Source organism: Callithrix jacchus, chromosome 2 (assembly GCF_049354715.1).
Source record: "Callithrix jacchus isolate 240 chromosome 2, calJac240_pri, whole genome shotgun sequence".
Classification (NCBI taxonomy): Eukaryota; Metazoa; Chordata; class Mammalia; order Primates; family Cebidae; genus Callithrix; species Callithrix jacchus.
In genome coordinates, this window is record NC_133503.1 from 162,480,934 (window position 1) to 162,501,108 (window position 20,175).

General features: G+C 47.7%; 2 long non-coding RNA genes across 3 annotated transcripts; one reads left to right on the plus strand and one right to left on the minus strand.

Annotated features, from left to right (window-relative positions):
• Positions 1–1,977: 1,977 nt before the first annotated feature.
• On the minus strand, positions 1,978–11,995 carry LOC144581461 (uncharacterized). Of its 2 annotated transcripts, XR_013532321.1 has the most exons (4): positions 11,638–11,995; positions 9,383–9,469; positions 5,114–5,237; positions 1,978–2,835 (listed from the first exon to the last, which is right to left on the minus strand). It is a non-coding gene; the product is annotated as an uncharacterized LOC144581461 (long non-coding RNA). The 2 variants fall into 2 exon arrangements; XR_013532322.1 differs by lacking the exon at positions 9,383–9,469 and having other exon boundaries at positions 5,114–8,946.
• Positions 11,996–12,052: 57 nt separating this feature from the next.
• LOC144581462 (uncharacterized) lies at positions 12,053–13,917 on the plus strand. Its single transcript, XR_013532323.1, has 2 exons — positions 12,053–12,592; positions 13,470–13,917. It is a non-coding gene; the product is annotated as an uncharacterized LOC144581462 (long non-coding RNA).
• Positions 13,918–20,175: the final 6,258 nt, after the last annotated feature.

Below are 20,175 nucleotides of genomic sequence, written 5' to 3' on the forward strand. Positions count from 1 at the left end.
AAAAGTCTTCCAAAAAACAAACCAAGAGGTCCATACAATTTCACTAATTTACCTAATATTTGAAGAATAAATAAGATGAATTCTACACAATTTATTCTAGAAAATAAAAGAATATGGAATACTTCCCAACTTCTTTTATGAGGTCAGGATGTTCCTGACAAACAGTACACTAAGAGAAAACTGGCCAGTATTGTGCCTAAACATAGATGCAGAAATACTCACCAAAATACTAACAAATAGAAATCAGAAATGTATGTTAAAAAACAATACTGGCCAGGCATGGTGGCTCACGCCTGTAATCCCAGCACTTTGGGAGGCCTAGGAGGGTGGATCACGAGGTCAAGAGATCGAGACCATCCTGTCAACATGATGAAACCCCGTCTCTACTAAAAATACAAAAAAATTAGCTGGGCACAGTGGTGCGTGCCTGTAATCCCAGCTACTCAGGAGGCTGAGGCAGGAGAATTGCCTGAACCCAGGAGGCGGAGGTTGCAGTGAGCTGAGATGGCGACATTGCACTCCAGCCTGGGTAACAAGAGCAAAACTCCATCTCAAAAAAAAAAAAGAAAAAAAGAAAAAAAAATTAGCTGGGCATGGTGGCACACGCCTGTAGTTCCAGCTACTCAGGAGGCTGACGTAGTAGAATTGCTTGATCCCAGGAGGTGGAGATTGCGGTGAGCCGAGATCATGCCATTGCACTCCAGCCTGGGTAATAAGAGGGAAAATCTGTCTCAGAAAACAAAAAACAAAAAAATAAACAATACCATGTCCAAGTAAAGTTTATGCCACATGTAAGGATGGTTTAATAATCAATATAATTCACGCTATTGATAGGCTAGATGAGAAACACCGTATAATTCTATCAAATGGCGCACAAAAATCATTTAAGAAAATGTATACCCATTCATGATTTAAAATTTAAAGCCAACTGTCAGCAATGTGGGAATAGAGGGAATTTCCTCAACTGAAAAAAGAACATCTACAAAAACTTATAGCTAAATTGTATGTAATAGTGACAGACTCAATACTTTCCCCATGAAATCAGGAAAAAGGCCAAGATATTCACTCCAACCATTTCTATTCAACAAGGTACTGGAATTGTTTGCCAGTGCAATAAGGTGAGAAAATGAGTTAAAATGCATATATATTGGAGGTGAAAAAATGAATCTATACTTGCAGAACATGAGCCTATGTAGAAAATCTTAAAGAATCTAAAAGCAAACTTTCAGCCGGGCGTGGTGGCTCACGCCTGTAATCCCAGCACTTTGGGAGGCTGAGGCGGGTGGATCATGAGGTCAAGAGATTGAGACCATCCTGGTCAACAAGGTGAAACCCCGTCTCTACTAAAAAAAAAAACAAAAAACAAACAAAAAAAATACACACACACACACACACAAAATTAGCTGGGCATGGTCTTGCGCGCCTGTAATCCCAGCTACTCGGGAGGCTGAGGCAGGAGAATTGCCTGAATCCAGGAGGCGGAGGTTGCGATGAGTGGAGATGACGCCATTGCATTCCAGCCTGGGTAACAAGAGCGAAACTCTGTCTCAAAACAAAACAAAACAAAAAAAGCAAACTTTCAGAACTCACGAGTGGGTTTAGCAAGGTCTCAAGATAGAAGGGTGCAAAGCTTCACAGGGAAAATCTTCCAGGGCCTTGGAACAGGAGAATTCCCTGCAGGAAGTTCTCAGGTCTGCTTCCTGTTCACCGGATTTCCTGTAGACCCAGCCTACAGGAAATCACCTGATTTACTCACATGTAGCCTACATGTGAGTCACCTGCCATGCAGGACCCCTATCCGACCCTTCCCTCCAATCTCTGCATAAGACACACTACTTTTTGGATGTTTCTTTTGTCCAGCAACCAGCAAATCTAGGGGACCAAGGGTCCCCGTGTTAGTACTGGCACCAGCAACCAGCCACCCCGCCCCTAAACCTCATCCTTACCCAACATCAGCAGGGACACAGGCAACAGGAATTTCACATTTGTGTACAATTTTATTGAGAAGGGGAAAGAAAAAAATACAAAGTGATCTAAAAGCAAACTTCTTCCATGGCATTCGAGATAACTCTGGTGTTACTGTAACAATTTTTTTTTTCACAAGAGGATCATCCAATGGAAAGTCTCATCGAAAATCTCGGGGCTCAGGACTCCAAAGGCGGGCGGTGGACACAGTCTTAGGGCGTCTGTCCCCAAGCGCAAGCAAATCTGGAGCCACCAGTCTTGGAACTTCTATTGGTGGCTTCAGGGAACAGTAGTAGGCTGACACTCTGAAAGGTCTCCTCAGACTGACGTCTCTGGCTCCAGTAGTCTGTCCACCGAGCGAGTGGCGAGTTGCCGGGGATGCTGCGGGGGCGGGCGTCAGTTGGGCCCCTCTGCACCCTCCCGCTCTCCCGAGGGTGCCTGTGGCTCCACGCGGGTTGCCAATGCCGGATCCAGAGCGGGCGACCTTGTGCCCCGCCTGAAGATGGTCTGAGACTTGGTTGAGACTTCTTTTTGCCGGCAGTTTCAGCGAAGCACACTGGGAGCGGAAAGCAGGTCGCAGTGGAACTCTACGCCTTCCCAGGAGGGCTCTCAATGATAAGGATAGGAAGGGAGCATCCAGGACACCAAATGTACTGAGTTCAGGGCTGGAGGCATCTGGGCCCGCCGTCTCCTTGGTGGGATCCTGGGCCTGCCAAACTCCGAAGGACAACAGCAACTCCATCGCGCCCTTTCACCAGCTGATACCGGATATCTGGGACTCAGAAATCAACATCTTTTGCGTTTTTATAGTCTTCTGGCCTCATGGGTGCTTCAAATCTGATTGGAGGGAGGTGGGTGGGAACCTTAATCCTAGGAGCAAATTACATCAGGACTTGGAACTGAGTTAAACATAAAGTCCTATCATCTGTGTTGAAGTTTTCTAGTTAAATAGTTTGCTTTAGCGATTGGAAAGAAAAAAATACTGTTTGGAAAACTCTGCCCCTACCGCGAAAGCTCTCTCTCTCTCTCTTTCCCTCCCCCACAAAGAGGCTCCCTTATCTCTCACTTTACATACCGGCCCTAGCCCTCCCGCCGCCCAGCTTCCTGCCGCCCAGCTTCCCGCCCAGCAGTTCAAACTGACCAACAGTTGCCCACCACCTCGGTTTTCGGCTTCTTCACGCCCTCAGCCCTTCAGCGCCCTATAAAACAATCCTGCCCCTCTGAGCAGCGCGGCCATTTTTCCTTTACCTCCCGGCTGGCCCGCCCGGAGGCTCTTTCCTCTCAATAAAGCCTGAACTTAAGGACTTTCTCCTAGCCTGCGGTCCGGTTTTTTACTAACAAGCTCAGTATTCCCGCAGAGGGTAGGTCGGACAAATACTACCTTTCTTGTGGAGAGAAAGCTTTTGGGGGGACCCTGGTTAGAAAGTTCATTAATGCCCCCAAATGTGTTAATATTACTGGAGCAGACTGGATCCTTTCAGCCCCAGAGCAATGCTTGTCAGATGCCTAAAGGATCACGGTGTGTACTGAGGAGTAGGCCAGGGTAGTTGCCAACTTTTTTTTAAGCAAAATATCATTTTTTGGGTATTTTATTATATTATTATTCTGTGCTATGCTGACTCATGTTACCTTTTAATTTTAGATTCAGGGTACACGTGTATGTTTGTTACAAGTGTATATTGTGTGATGCTGAGGCTTCTATTGATCCTCTCACGCAGAGTGAACTAAGTCCCCAGGAGGAAGTTTTTCAGCCTCTACCCTTATCTCCCTCCCTCCCTCCTTTTGAAGTCCCCAGTGATTTATTGTTGTCATCTTTATGTTCCTGTGCCCCAAGTTTAGCTCCCACTTTTTTGTTGTTGTTGTTGTTTTTGAGACAGAGTTTCGCTCTTGTTACCCAGGCTGGAGTGCAATGGTGCAATCTCGGCTCACGGCAAGGCAACCTCCGGCTCCTGGGCTCAGGCAATTGTCCTGCCTCAGCCTCCTGAGTAGCTGGTTACAGGCACACGCCACTATGCCCAGCTAATTTTTTGTATTTTTAGTAGAGACGGGGTTTCACCATGTTGACCAGGATGGTCTTGATCTCTTGACCTCGTGATCCACCTGCCTCAGCCTAAAGTGCTGGGATTACAGGCTTGAGCCACCGCGCCCGGCCTAGCTCCCACTTTTAAGTGAGAACATGCAACATTTGTTTCTGCATTAATTTGCTTAGGGTGATAGCATCCTTATATAATGGTTTGAAGTTGGGTAATGTGATAGCTTGGGCTTTTTTTGGTTTTGTTTGCTTAGGATGCTGTTGGGTACCAGCCCCAACCCTGTATGCCAGTGCCGTTAGTCCCAGCATTGACAAGGGATTGAGAAAAGGAAATAAAGACACATGCATGGGAACCGCACTGGCTCCGAGTTCTGGGCTCCAGACACTTTTATTGATTTTATAAGCATGGAAGAGGAAGGTGATGGAATAGGTAAGACGAGGGGGAGAGCACTTGAGATCCTTCTAAGACTTGCTAAACTAGTACCCTGAGTTTATCACTGATTGTTATCAGGGTGCGACTGCATTGGAAGTATAGTGGATGAGAAGCCACCCAGTCTGACCTCACCCAGTGCATCCAGGGGCTTTTATCTCCCAAGCACTGAGGACATAGAGCAATTAAAATCACTCCAAATTCTGAGAACCTAGGCAGAGCCTGAGTTGTTCTGTGATCTCTGCCCTGCAAGGCTTTTCTCCTCCTTGCCAGCTCCCATCTGCAAAGACCCTCCCAGATCTTGAGAGCAGAGTCGCCTCCCTTCTCAGAGATCTTTGTACAGGCCTTCTTTAGGAGACCCTCACGCAGTCTCCATGTTTCGAAGGCATTCGTGGGACCCGAGCAGTATTGCCTGCTCTGCAGCCACCCCTCGGTGTTCCCTGGTGTTACTGTGCTCTCAGATGGTCTTTACCTTAGGCCTCCTGTTGCCGCTTGATTTCTAATTAACTGCACCAATAATATAGTTTAGTTCAGTGTGTAAACTTCAGTGTACTCCGAGTCAAGCAAGCTTATAATTATGTAGCTAGAATTAACGTAGGTCTCCCCTGGCCATGTTGACCCACAGCTGGTGGTGGTTGCAGCTGTATTTTTTAACCTGAGATAACAGATTATATTTCTAAACTTACCCTCAAATGCTCTTCAGAGAATTACATCAAAATAGGACTGATGTGTTGGGACAGTCTGGTTAAACAGAAAGCAGAAAACAGCAGAAACAGGAAGAGAAAACTCCTTCACCCTCCTCTTCCACGCCTATAAGATCAACAACAACAACAACAACAAATAATCCTCGAATGATCTCGGGGTAAACGCTGCAGCTGCATGTGCCACCCACTAGTATTCTTGGGGTAAAGGGGAAATGGGTTTAAAAATTGCCTATAGTATTTTGCTTTTACATTTTTATTTTTTCTTATATCTTGGAAGAATTCATGTGTCATAACTTAGAGAATAAAAAGGTCAGCTGAAATAGAGGTCAACCAATCTGATATACTCAGGGAGAAAATGTAGAAACACATGGTCAAGGTCAAGCATAATCAGTTAAAGCTCCCTTAAAAATGCTTTGACTGGCCGGGCGTGGTGGCTCACACCTATAATCCCAGCGCTTTGGGAGGCCAAGGCGGGTGGATCAAAAGGTCAAGAGATCGAGACCATCCTGGTCAACAAGGTGAAAACCCATCTCTACTAAAAATAAAAAATTAGCTGGGCATGGTGGTGCACGCCTGTAGTCCCAGCTACTTGGGAGGCTGAGGCAGGAGAATTGCTTGAACCCAGAAAGGCGGAGGTTGCAGTGAGCCGAGATCATGCCATTGCACTCCAGTCTGGGTAACAACAGCAAAACTTCATCTCAAAAAAATAAAATAAAATGCTTTGACTACATCTTTGGCCAACCTCATAATTTATGGAGTCAATATCATATATGTGGGCACTGTATCATCAACAATTAAATAATTAAATCAAAACTTTCATCTTTATCTAGTCATTTCAGCTTTGCCTGGAGGTCAGCAGGCCATCTTGGGCAGAAGACTAGAAGATTGTTGTAATCTAGATACCTCCCACATGGGTCACTGAGAGCCTTATTTGTCTTCTCTCTGTCCATAGCTGTAATAAACTTTTTTTTTTTTTTTTAAATTTTCGAGCCAAGATCTCACTATGTAGCTCAGACTAGAATGCCATGGTACCATCATAGCTCACTTCAGCCTAGAACTCCTAGACTCAAGCAATCCTGTTGCTTCAGCCTCCTGAGAGGCTGGGGATACAGGCCTGAACCACCACACCCCAATACTTAAAATTTTTCTTTTTTTTGGTAGAAATTGTATTTCACTATGTTGCCTGGACTGGTCTTGAATTTCCGGACTCAAGTGATCCTCCTGCCTCAGCCTCTAAAAGTGCTTGGATTACAGATGTAAGCCACCATGCCTAGCCCCTAATAAAGTTGTTCTATTCTTAGAATCTTCTCTCTTGATGGTAATTCCACCTTCAGATTCTTTTTTTTTTTTTTTGAAACAAGGTCTTGCTCTGTTTCCTAGGCAAAATTGCAGTGGTGAGATCTTAGCTCTGTTACCAAAAGACAAAAAAGGATGTGTGATTGCTTTTCCTCATGGGGAGACCCTTTATATAATCTGCAAATGAAAAAGGTGCTTGAATTAATTAGACATAGGAAGAGTACATCCTGGGTCATAAGTGAAGTTTTTTGGTTTCACAGAACAATTTAGCGGTGACTCACGCCTGTAATCCCAGCAATTTTGGAGGCCGAGGTGGGTAAATCTCCTGAGGTCAGGAGTTCAAGACCAGCCCGGCCAACATGGTGAAACCCCGCCTCTACTGAAAATACAAAAATTAGCTGGGCTGGTGGCAAGCTGTAATCCCAGCTGCTCGGGAGGCTGACGTAGGAGAATCACTTGAACCAGGGAGGTGGAGGTTGCAGTGAATTGAGGTTGCGCCACTGGACTCCAGCCTGAGTGACAGAGCAAGAGTCCATCTCAGAAAACAAAAACAAAAACAAAATGGCTAAAAAAATTCTTAAGAGTGTAGAATACATGTGCTGACCAACTTAATCTTGGACAAAAAACTTTTGGCCAGGCTCGGTGGCTCACACCTGTAATCCTAGCACTTTGGGAGGCTGAGGTGGGTGGATCATGTGAGGTCAGGAGTTCAAGACCAGCCTGACCATCAAGGTGAAACCCCATCTTAGGGCCGGGCGTGGTGGCTCGTGCCTGTAATTGAGGGATCTGTGGGGATCGCTCCCGTGTGAGGCCCCTAGGAAATGGGCCTTGCCATATGGTGAGCTTGAGCCCAGACACAGATCCCCGGTTGGGGGAGTCAAGCTGAGGGAAAGCAGGAACCGAGAGAGGGACTATGCTATTCAAAATAATTAACAGATATTACTTTATGGATATGAGGACTTGGGAAGCATTGTGTCAACTTTCAGCCCCTTATGGTTTATTGCTTTATTGCGTTCATTTAGGACCCTTGTTACCTTCATTGTAAAATATTAACTTAAGTATTTACACTTGGTAACTTACTTACCATGACTTACTGGGCATAACCGTAACTTGCTTACTTAAGTATTTACAATTGTTAAGTACTTACTGGGCGTAACTTACTTGCTGGGCATAACTTACTTACCATAACTTACTGGGCGTAGCCGACTTACTGAGCTTAACTTACTTACTGGGTGTAACTTACTTACTGTAACTTAAATATGTTGATCTGGTGTAAACAACATTAACTTCAGAAAAGTATATAATGGATCATATTGCAAAAATAAAATTGCTGCTTGGACATAGCCTAAGCCATCCCTCCAGACTCTGCTTTACTCTTCTCTTTCACTTCCGCGCACTCTCTCCCTCAGGTTGAACGAGACATCTATGTTGGCGGTCTCGGGGACTCCCGCAGGTCGGTAGTCCCTTGGCAGACGTGCTGGACTCCAACATGTAATCCCAGCTACTCAGGAGGCTGAGGCAGGAGAATTGCCTGAACCCAGGAGGCGGCGGTTGCCATGAGCTGAGATCGTGCCATTGCACTCCAGCCTGGGTAACAAGAGTGAAACTCCGCCTCAAAAAAACAAAGCCAAACAAAAAATTAGCTGGGGATGGTGGCCCGTGCCTGTAATCCGGGCTACTCTGGAGGCTGAGGCAGGAGAATTGCCTGAACCCAGGAGGCGGAGGTTGCGGTGAGCCAAGATCATGCCATTGCACTCCAGCCTGGGTAACAAGAGAGAAACTCCGTCTCAAACAAACAAACAAAAAGAAACCCCATCTTAAAGGAAAGAACAATTTAGACGTATGTTATTATTTATTATTTATTTTTTTTGAGACGGAGCCTCTCTCTGTCACCGTGGCTGGAGTGCAGTGGCGAGATCTCGGCTCACTGCAACCTCCACCTTCCAGTTTCAAGCGAATCTTCGGAATTCAAATAGGCAGAGGCTGGGACTCTGGCACCACCTCTGCAGAATCCCAAGACAGTTTCATATAGCCAAGAAAATGTTGCCCCATCGCTTAAGCCTCAGAGCAGGAGGACAGAAACGTTTTCGCTGATCGAGTAAAGGAGGCAGAGCCTTCAGCACTCCCATCAGCCTGGGTATTTATGCTCTCCGGAGCTCCTGGGCGGAGGGCACCCAGATATTACGACACTCAATTGTAACAAATGCAGGAAACAGTAGACAAATGAAAAACGATACAATTAGCTGGGTGCGGTGGCTCACGCCTATAATCCCAGCACTTTGGGAGGCCGAGGCGGGTGGATCACGAGGTCAAGATATCGAGACCATCCTGGTCAACATGGTGAAACACCGTCTCTACTAAAAATACAAAAATTAGCTGGGCATGGTGGTGGGCGCCTGTAGTCCCAGCTGCTCGGGAGGCTGAGGCAGGAGAATTGCTTGAACCCAGGAGGCGGAGGTTGCGGTGAGCTGAGATCTTGCCATTGCACTCCAGTCTGGGTAACAACAGCGAAACTCTGTCTAAAAAAAAAAAAAAAAAAAAAACCAAAAAAGATACAATTTTAGAGAGCACATTGAACTAAAAGAATCGTAATTGCGACAGAAAAACATAAGGAGAAAAGAAACCGAAATGAGGCCGGGCGTGTAATCCAAGCACTTTGGAGGCCAAGCGGGGCGGATCACCTGAGGCCAGGAGTTCAAGACCAGCCTGACCAACATGGTGAGACCTCGTGTTAAAAAAAGAAAGAAATCGAAATGAAACGGTCACTAAACGGAATGCAGGGATTAAAGAGCCTTCAGGGACCAAGAACAACCTGTGTCCGGGAAATGAACACTGCTGCCACAGGAAAACTGTCCTCTAGGGCTCTGCACAATTCTGGACCTGGCTAACAAGAATCTGGCGGCGCTGGGACTCAGCAAGCGCCGGCACCCAGCGGCTAGCGGTGGTGTTACCAACCAATTATCTGTTTAGGCGACAGAAACAGTGCTGCTAGAAAGAAACTGCCGGCTCCTAGGAGGGGTGCTTCCATCCGGAAATACCTGTCTGGAGGAATAAACAGTCTCTGTTTAAATGTGTCGTGACATTTTAATGTGCTTCATCCGTCTAATATATTTTAACACGTTTTGATGTGTTATGACAAAAAGCGCGAGTTAAGGGCATTACGGAATTATAGTTGGTAAAGAGGCTCGGTGCAATCACCCTTCTGCACCGTAAAACAGGGTTTAGGAAGTTCCTAAGCGATACTAGCGTTGCAAGTACCGAGAAAAGGACGGCACGGAGAACTTACTGGCTTGGAATAACCTACCCGGGGCTAGCATCATGACTCCATCTTAGCTGTAAATTCCAACGTATCTTCCTCCTCCCTACCACAGCCCCTTTGGGTGCATAACTGGGCCACACTGACTTGCACTTATGTCACGCTGACTCTGTGCCTATCTTACCGAATAACCAATGTAACTACATCCCGCTTGACAAGCACACTTGCTATTGTGTATAACTCTCTTTGAACCCCGCCCCCCTTGGTGATTGTTTGAAATACCCTTAACAACCAACAATCATGGGAACTTCTTTCCTCCTGGTTACTATCTAACTTGCCTGTTCTGCTTCTGTAAAATTCCGCTTCAGCTAGGTACCCCCTCCCCTACCTAAATCAAGACACAAAGGGAAATCAAACCCCTTCCCCGAGGCCGAGAGAACTTTGAGCATTAGTGGTCTCTCGGTCTCCCGGCTAATTAATAAATGACTCTTAATTTGGAACTCAGTGCGTGGCGCATTCCTTCTAACTCTCTCGGTTATTAGAGGCTTCGCGTTCAGGAAACGTCACGCTGAGCGCTAAGAACCGTGGAGCAACTGAGAAAACGCCGAGTGGGCGCTACTGACAAAAGCGCTGCTGCAAACCCCCCAGCTCCGCACAGAAGCGGAGCCGCCAGACAGAAAGCTGGACCTGACAGCAGCAAGGCTGAGATCGAGCTCGGCTCTCCGGATCCTGAGAGAATTCAAGTCAAGCAGCACGAACAAGTCAAGCTGTGACATTCAAAATTAGTATAAAAAATACACAACATTTACATTAAAATAAAATTTAAAAAAATAATACATTATAAAATGCAAGAAAAAGGCAAAGCAAAACACTGGTAACATCGTTCTGAGAGCAAGCGGACAAAGATAATTTGAAAATAAGCTAAAATTACAGAGAACCTACACTGCAAAGAAGAAATTGCAAATATTGCTAAATGATGCAATTCTATGATTAGGATATCTGTCAGATCTAAACCGGTACATGTTACACCTAAGTCTACATTTCCTACGACAAAAACGAAAACGAAAGGAAAACAAAAACAACAACAACAACCAACAAAACATCCGAAAACCCAGTCACGGTTAAACCTGTTTACGACTAAAACGTCGTAGTAGCTGGTATATCCCGACTTGGTCCACAGGAGAAAGAAGTCGCGTTCGATAGGACTCGGTATTGCCAAATGGAGTTTGGTTAACCGGAAATCGCGTTTGCCAGCATTTTCTGCATAGGCCCGGCGCGGTGGCTCACGCTTGTAATCCCAGCACTTTGGGAGGCTGAGGCGGGCGAACCCCAAGGTTAGGAGTTCGAGACCAGCCTGACCAACATGGTGAAACCCCATCTCTACTAAAAATACAAAAATTCGCCGGGCGTGGTGGAGCGCGCCTGTAGTCCCAGCTACTCATGAGACTGAGGCAGGAGAATCGCTTGAACCCGGGAGGCGGGTTGCAGTGAGCAGAGATCAGGCCACTGCCCTCCAGCCTGGGCGATAGAGCGAGACTCCGTCTCAAAAAACAAACAAAAAAACCCCACCGGCATAGCTAAGGCGGCACTTGATACTGCTCTACCAGTCATGGCTAAACCTAAATAAATCGCATTCGCTGGTACGCAGATTTCTAAAGGACTTAAATATCTGCACAGCTAAAGCAGGGCTTACTAGTAGGAATCCAGAACTTGCCAGATCTTATAAACTTGAGGCAGGGCTAAGCCGGCTTTGTTACGTTTAGAAATCAGAGGCTACAGGAAACGCGGAGTTGCTGGAAAATGAGTCACAGGATAATTCTACCTTTCTATAAGGAAACAGTGACTTCCTACGACCTAGGAATCGCAGCCAGAGCTAGAGCGGTTTTTGCTTGGGCTAAGAAATCACATTTTGGCTACTACCCGACTTGGATCAGGGGATAGAAATTGCACTCACCGGCTGGGCGCGGTGGTTTCTGCAGTAATCCAAGCACTTTGGGAGGCAGAGGCGAACGGATTACTGAAGGTCAGGAGTTGGAGACCAGCCTGGTCAATATGATGAAATCCCGCCTCTACTAAAAATACAAAAATTAGCCGGGCATGGTAGCGCGCACCCGTAATAATCCCAGGTACTCTGGAGGCTGAGGCAAGAGAATCGCTTGAACCCCGGAGGGGAGGTTGCAGTGAGCTGAGATCTCGAGCACAGCAAAATCGAAATTTGTTAGGACCAACAGGCCAACAACGCGCGAAACCGTCGGGTACTGCGACAGAGAGAGACTAGAGCGGCGCAGTCACAGGACGGAGTTCTGAAGGCCGAGCGGTTCTGCGGCTTCTACGGTGCAGGGAAGAGGCCGCGCATGCGCAGTTCTCCTGTCATCGGCTCCGTTGCACTGGGGAAGCTCCCAGTCCCTCAAATCGGCGACCAAAGCGCTGTCGCCCGGAGAAAGTGGAGACGCCGAGCAAAGAGCTGTGCGGCACGACCAAGAGACCTCAGTTCTGCGAAATGTCGGTGCCTGAAGCTTGCGAGGCCGGAGGCCGGCGGGGTTGTCAAGGACAACATTCCTTACGGCGCAACTAACGACGCTGTCACCAAGAAACCGTGGACTCTGAATAAAAAGAGGGGTTCGGCCACCGAGAAATTCCGTGCAACGTGTGCTGTGTCCGCAAAACCACCCTCTCCGCGCCGCTGGTGAGAAAGCCAACGGGAACGCCGGGTGCTGCCACAGTTAACACCGGGACTAGAGGGCCTCGGATGGAGAACGGGACGCCCGGAGCAATCAAGAAAACGTTTTATCTGACTCAACTGGTGCCCCTGCAACCAAAAAAACTGTCAGACCAGTGCTGCCAATGAAGTGCGTAAGAGAAACCAGTGATTGGTGAGAGGCGCGGCGCTGGGGACTGGAGCAGAGAGTGTGAGTATATGGCGGCGCTAGGACCCGGCAGGGGCGGGCTCGAGGCGAACGTCAGTGCTGTAGCCAATGTGAAAACGCATTTTAGGGAGGGCGCCATCTACCGTGCCAGCCAGCGATCACTAGCAGGCTCTGAGAAACAAGTGGAGGTGTCAACCACAAACCCTCCGTTCAGAGAAAGGAGCAGCGCTGCGACGGATCGACTGGCCATTGGGTGCAACTGCCTCTGGTGGCTTAGTGACTAGAAAATAAAAACGAAATCAGACACTGCTACTGGCGGCCGGGCACAGTGACTCACTCTTGTAATCCTAGCACTTTGGGAGGCCAAGATGGGTGGATCACGAGGTCAGGAGTTCCAGGCCAGCCTGGCCAAGGTGGTGAAACCCCGTCTCTGCTAAAAATACAAAAATTATCCGGGCATGGTGGCGCGTGCCTATAATCCCAGCTACTCGGGAGGCTGAGGCAGGAGAATCGCTTGAACCGGGGAGGCGGAGGTCGCAGTGAGCCGAGATCACGCCATTGCACTCCAGCCTGGGCAACAGAGTGAGACTCCGCCTCAAACAACAACAACAACAACGACAACAACAAAACCTACCACTGGCATTATTCCCGCTGTCCTTTCTGAAGTCAGTGGCTTCAGGCTTAAGAAAACTTGTATTTTTCTTGGCTGAGCCATGATCCCTAATTACCGAGGGCCCCAACGACAGATTCAGTGCGATTCACAGAGAGAAAGGGGCAGGAATAAGGACCCAGAATGGGATGGATTTGGGTCTTCTGGCAAGAAAGCAAAACAAATGCAGGTCGCCAACAGCTTTACTTTGCAGGAAGCTGCTATTCCAATGACCACGGCTGATCCTTACACACCACCCCTCTGTCCTAGGTCTTTGTCCCCCCGTTTGGAGCCCTCGGGGATTCTAGGGAAGCAGTCGACAACCACATCTCTTCTGAACTTGGAAACTCTAGGTCCAAGATCTCCGTGAAGAATGAAAGGCACAGTATCGCTCAACCCAGGCTTCTGGCCTGCCCCGGCGGTCCCTGTCCCTTCCCTTCGGGATGGAACTCTGTGGAAATCACTCCTTATTCTGATGACTCCTTATTCCATCAGATATCCTTGATATTTGGGGATAGAAGTTCAAAAACAGCCGGGGAGAAAAATGGGCTGCAAGACTCCGGCGTTGGTCGTGGAATTGACAGTGAGACATCCACCTCCTCTTTAAGCCCAAGGAAAAGCTCAAATTGTCATTCTGTGTCTAGCACCAGGATCTTTGAAATGTATCATTGATTTCTTTGTCTTGGGAAATGCAATACAGGTGAACTTGTAAGTGCTTGAATATCCTCCCTCTCCTCAGTTTTCTTACTTTTTCTTTCTTTCCTTATATTCATTCATTCATTCACTTATTTTGAGACGGAGTCTGGCTCTATCACCACGCTGGAGTGCAGTGCTGCAACCTCTGCCTACCGGGTTCAAGGTATTCTCTTGCCTCAGCCTCCCAAGTAGCTGGGACTACAGGTGCAGGCCACCATGCCCAGCTAGTTTTTGTATTTTTAGTAGAGACAGGGTTTCACCATGTTGGCACCAGGATGGTTTTGATTTCTTGACCTCATGATCTGCCTACTTCGGCCTCCCAAAGTGCTGGGATTACAGGTGAGTCACCCTGCTGGGTCCTCTCCTCACTTTTCAATCAGACTGAGGCTTACTTCCTTTCTAATAAGAAGTTTGGAACTACCACTGCTCAGTAGGAAAATGTCCTTTCCCACAACCATTCATATTTCTTTTCTTTCTTTCTTTCTTTCTTTTTTTTTTTTTGAGATAGAGTTTCGCTCTTGTTACCCAGGCTGGAGTGCAATGGCATGATCTCAGCTCATGACAACCTCCGCCTCCTGGGTTCAGGCAATTCTCCTGCCTCAGCCTCCTGAGTAGCTGGGATTACAGGCATCCACCACCATGCCCAGCTAATTTTTTGTATTTTTAGTAGAGACAGGGTTTCACCATGTTGACCAGGATGGTCTCGATCTCTTGACCTCGTGATCTACCCGCCCCGGCCTCCCAAAGTGCTGGGATTACAGGCTTGAGCCACCGTGCCCGGCCTGACCATTCATATTTCAATAAAAATCTGCACTTTATGAGTTGAACCCCCTCAAAGGGCCCTACAGACCCTGCCCCAAGCATCTCCATTCACATTCCTCATTTCCCATTTTCCCCACTGCTGCTCCTGTGCAAACCAGTACTGTCCTTTTCTTGGGGGTCCTAGGCAAAGGCCATGTCAACACAAAGGCAGAGAAGACACTGCCAGGTAAGGAAATCGATTTTGGCCTTGCAATTTTCACCTTCTCCCAAGGCATTTGCCTCAGTATCTCAGTCTCACCATACCCCTTCTTCAGCTAGCCAAAGCCTTCCCTGGTATTCGAGGCCTCTCCAGTTGCCTCCTGGTCCTGTGGATAGGAGAATAAAAGAAAAAAACTTCAGTGTTCTCATCCAAAAAGTTACAGCCACTTTGTCAAATAGAAGAGCAATCTGGAGTCATTGCAAAGCAAAATACCTGCCACCACCACTCTTTTCTTCCCATTTCTACCCCAGCTTCCCATCTCTGCAAAAAAGCTGGGATGAGCAACCCCTAGACAGAAGGGGTAATCTGTTTTGATGGGAGTCCAGAGTAGGCTGCAGGCTGCTCCCCTATAGAGACTGACGTTAAGATAGTTCCAGAATTCAGATTCTAATTTCAGTGTGGTTGGAGGTGGGGCGGATTCCCGGGAGGTCAGAAAGAGGTAAAGTATATGATTGTGCTCCTTGGGAGAAGGTCATAGGAACTTTGCAGTATGACAATGGCTAGAGATTGGGTAGACTTGAGTCCGCAACAAGCGGCTCTGACTTCCCGGAGCTCCAAACTCCGGTCAGTAGGGGAAGCAGTCCCGTTGGCTCTGCGTGAAGAGCTGCTGCGCCGAGACGCCGGCAAAACCGCTGCGGCGGCCACAAGAGTCGCGCTGGCGACCCGTGGGGCTCCTCCACTGGGAATCGGCTGATTGGTGAGTGATGAAAATTCGTTTAATGATGTGGCGTCGTCTCATTCTCTGAGCTTTCACTGGGAGCTACAATCCTGAGCTGTTAGTGGTCGGCCATCTTGGATTATATTATTTATATAATCTGATATATAAAACATAAATGGAGCAGCATTTAGAAACCCCTGTTTATATTTCAGATCTCTTTTCTCTCATTAGAACCTAACTGCGATCCTCTGATCCTTATTTTTGAAAAAATTATTTAAAAATCTGAGCAAACATTAATGGAGATATTCCAAGAACCAAGCTTCTGGAATTTCAAAACCCCACTCAGAGGACTAAGCTTAAATTGTGTAGCCTTAGGGCCAATGGGATGAGGGGATATCTGCAGGATGGCCAATTCACCAAGGCTCCAGACTCATGAAGAACCTCAAATTTAGATATTAGATTTTTCCTCCAGTTGAGATTGTACTTACAGCCACAGAGCTTTATGGATGGGGATGAAAATGTTCATGTCTCAACTTTTAAACTATGCTCAATTAGAGGACCTCATTGCTATGGCACTGCCATCTAATAAAATGTTTTGTGTTCTTTAATCTTGCAATTAGTACAATGATAGTTTCTTGCATTTTTGTGTTAAAAGAAGACATTTGTTAAATGTAGCTTTTTGTTTGTTTGTTTTGAGCCGGAGTTTCACTCTTGTTACCCAGGCTGGGGTGCAATGGCACGATCTCGGCTCACCACAACCTCCGCCTCCTGGGCTCAATCAGTTCTCCTGCCTCAGGCTCCTGAGTAGCTGGGACTACAGGCGTGCGCCACCATGCCCAGCTAATTTTTGTATTTTTAGTAGAGACGGTGTTTCACCTTGTTGACCAGGATGGTCTCGATCTGTTGACCTCGTGATCCACCCACCTCGATCTCCCAAAGTGCTGGGATTATAGGCGTGAGCCACCGTGCCCAGCCCTTTAGATGTAGCTTTTAAAGCACACTTGGTTAATGTTGTATTGTGTTTATTCTTTGTGCTCAGGCACATTTACACCTTTTTGTTTTCTCCCTTGAATTGTGGGCCTGGACTTCTAAAACCTCCATTTCTAAATTGGCCCAGCCAACAGGGTCAGAGTTAGTCTTTGTCAATGTTAAGCTCACTTGTTGGGACATGAGACAGTAAAAAGATGAAGAGTCATTTTGGTTACTTCTTGGCAGTGGGATGGCAGCACATCAGCTTGGCTCTGTGTGGGCTGCTTGGTTTCTGTTTCTAACTGCACTCTGAAAGGTAGAGTCCTTGTGTCCAGGAATAGTTCCAGAAAACAATTAAAAAATGGGACCTGGGATTGGTTTTTAGACCAGGTTATAAATATAATCATAGTGGATGAAGGCTTGTTCATGTCCTAAACTTGAATGTGGTTATTACTTAATTGCTACTGTAAATGAAAAATAAAATTTGAAGTTTACGTTCCCCCCCAACCATCTAAGTGGACCTTTTCTTTTTCTTTTCTTTTTTTTTTTTTGAGATGGAGTTTCGCTCTTGTTACCCAGGCTGGAGTGCAATGGTGCGATCTCGGCTAACAGCAACCTCCGCCTCCTGGGTTCAAGCAATTCTTCTGCTTCAACCTATCGAGTAGCTGGGACTACAGGTGAGCGCCACCATGCCCAGCTATTTTTATTATTATTTTTTGTATTTTTAGTAGAGAAGGGGTTTCACCTCGTTGACCAGGATGGTCTCGATGTCTTGACCTCGTGATCTGCCCGCCTCGGCCTCCCAAAGTGCTGGGATTACAGGCGTGAGCCACCGCGCCCAGCCTTGAGCCACCGCGCCCGCCGGACCTTTTCTTTTAGCCAAGGACATCCCATAGCCGGAAAAAGTAGTTTCAAGCCATGAGAGGAAGGGGAAACCAGACATGCCTCATTATATTCTCCTGTCTTTTAAAATTAATGATAGAACAGACTCCTTAAGTCTGCTAAAAACATATTTACATTCTATGTCTCTGAAGTCCCCTACCTGGAGGCTTCATCTGCATAAAATCATCTCTGCCCCACCTTATGATAACCCAGAGATTCCTTTCTAGTGATAATAATTATTTCAGCAAATTGCCAATCAGAAAAATCTTTGAATCTGCCACCGACTTAGAAGATCTTCCTTCCAGTTATGCTGCCTTTCTGGACTGAACGAATGTACATCTTTAATGTATTGATCTCATGTATTTCTAAAATGTATATAAACCAAGTTGTACCCTGACCACCTAAAACACATGTTCTCAGGATCTCCTGAGGACTCTTTAATGGACTATTGGTTACTCATATTTGGCTCAGAATGAATCTCATAGACAATTTTACGGAGGTTTTTTTTTTTTTTTTTTTGAGGTGGAGTTTCGCTCTTGTTGCCCAGGTTGGAGTACAGTGGCACGATCTTGGCTCACCGAAACCTCCACCTCCTGGCTCCAAGCGATTCTCCTGCCTCAGCCTCCGGAGTAGCTGGGACTACAGGCGTGTGCCACCACACCCCACTTTTTGTATTTTAGTAGAGATGGAGTTTCACTATGCTGGCCAGGATGTTCTCTATTTCCTGACCTCGTGATCCACCAGCCTCGACCTCCCAAAATTCTGGGATTACAGGCGTGAGCCACCGTGCTCGGTTAATTTTAGATTTTGACCCTGCATCTGCTGGACCTACTAGAGGTACACTGCTGGAGCTGATGCCATTAGGTTTCCAAATTGGCAAAAGTTAATGGGAAACGGGATTCCAAATTCTGTCAGGCAATACTGGGCCAGGGGCTTTCAGCGGGACCCCCACTGTCTCTGGTATTTCAAGTGCTATTACAATGGTCTCCCCCAGGGCACTTTAAATGAGTGGTGAGATCTCTGAGGTGGCTCTGGTGAAGTAGAAGTGAGGAAACTCAGGCAGTCTTTGATGTCCTGGCCCCACAGACATTCTTCCTCTATCTCTCCTGGCTGAGAAAAGAAGACCAGGAAGATCAGTGAGGGACTTCCAGAATGGTATGTGACTGTCTCCAGCACAGGCAGATAACCTGGGTTCTATCTGTGATAGGCTATGCTATTAGATCAGCAGGTTAACAGGCTATGCTGATAGATCGGCAGGTTACCACAAGCAGAAAAAAGCAGTCAAGGACTTCCTTTGGTGTGTGACACAGAAATCAAGACAGCTGCTGCTCCACCAGAGGACAATAATCAATCCCATTTCACCACTTTGGCTCTCCTGTGTGAGGAGCATAGGGCACTGAAGGTGGATGAGCATTAACATCCACCTTCAGCTGCACAGGTAAATAATGGAAGACTCCAGGCAGGACAGAGGAGCGCAACACGGGAAATCCCCAGATGGAACTGTCCCTGTGCATGTGTGTCTGTGGGAGTGTATCTTGACAGTGGGCAAGGAAAGAGAAGGGAGTATTGAGATCTTCCCACTAGAGGAGTGAAATGAGCAGAACTGGGAAAAGAAGTCCCCCCCAAAAAAGGAGCCTGCAAGCCACCACAGAACTTTCTTGCCCCAAGAAATTGTCTCTAGCCGGACTAGGGGCGTGTGCTGCTGCAACGTCACTGGAGGTTTCCAGGGTGTGGGCTCCCTGGCTCCAGTAGACCAAGGTCCCCTTGGAGCACGGAGGAAAAGCGCCTGTGAGGGCTTCCCAGTTGAAATAAGGGTCGGAAGAAAGCAGGCCCTGTCAGTGCTAGGTGGGGGGCACTAAGCACACTCTATGGCTGGGGGTCGGAAAGTGGGTAGTTGGGGACAAGAGGCTGCTTTCCTTGTGTGCAGACTTCAGATGCACAGGGGGTGTGAGGACAGTCAGAGGATAAAGACGCTAGTTTTTCTGGGATGGACCCGGTGCTCCCGGTAGACAGTATGTCTGGGCTGTACAATGTGTTTGGAGGAAGCCCGGAAAAGTGGCCCAAGGGGGAAGTGAGGGAGCGAGAGGTGGCGAGCTGGTCAGTGGTCCTGCCGCACACGCCAGTTCCTTGGTGTGCCCTTTGGCTCAGGAGGCCCTGACCCTCTCTCCGTTCCTTGGCCGGAAAGCCTGGGAGTGTCCCGAGTTGGTGTGGTTTGGGGCGCCCCACAGACCTCCCAGTCAGACCGGCCCGCGTATTAGTAGTCCATCCATCCCCAAAGCCAGACCAAAAACACAAGACCTTTGCATTGGCGTTGGATTTTATTCCGAGAGCAGACGAAAAAGAACAATGTGTTCGAAGCGCAGCTCAGCCACAGCCTCTTGGATGGCATGGGAACAGAGCAGAGGCATCACGGAAACCCAATTCTCGGGTAGAGGATCAGGAACCGAAGCGCCTGGTTGGAAATCTCCTGGCCTCTGGGTGTCCTGGGCGGCCGTCCCAGGCCGGCGGTGGTCTTCTTGGCGGTTCGGCCTCGTTTGCTGCAGGAGAAAACCTCAAGAGGGAGCGCGGTGGCCTCCAAGGCGCGGTAGCAGGGCGACGACGCTCTGAGAGGTCCCCATCGTAGGATGCCTCTGGCTCTTTTGGCTGGTCTTCAAACCTGGAGGATCTGGGCGAGTGTGGCAGCTGCGGACCGCAGTGTCCCGGCTCCTCCAACGAGGCCGCGGCCGCTACTACTGCCTGCGCCTGGGGCT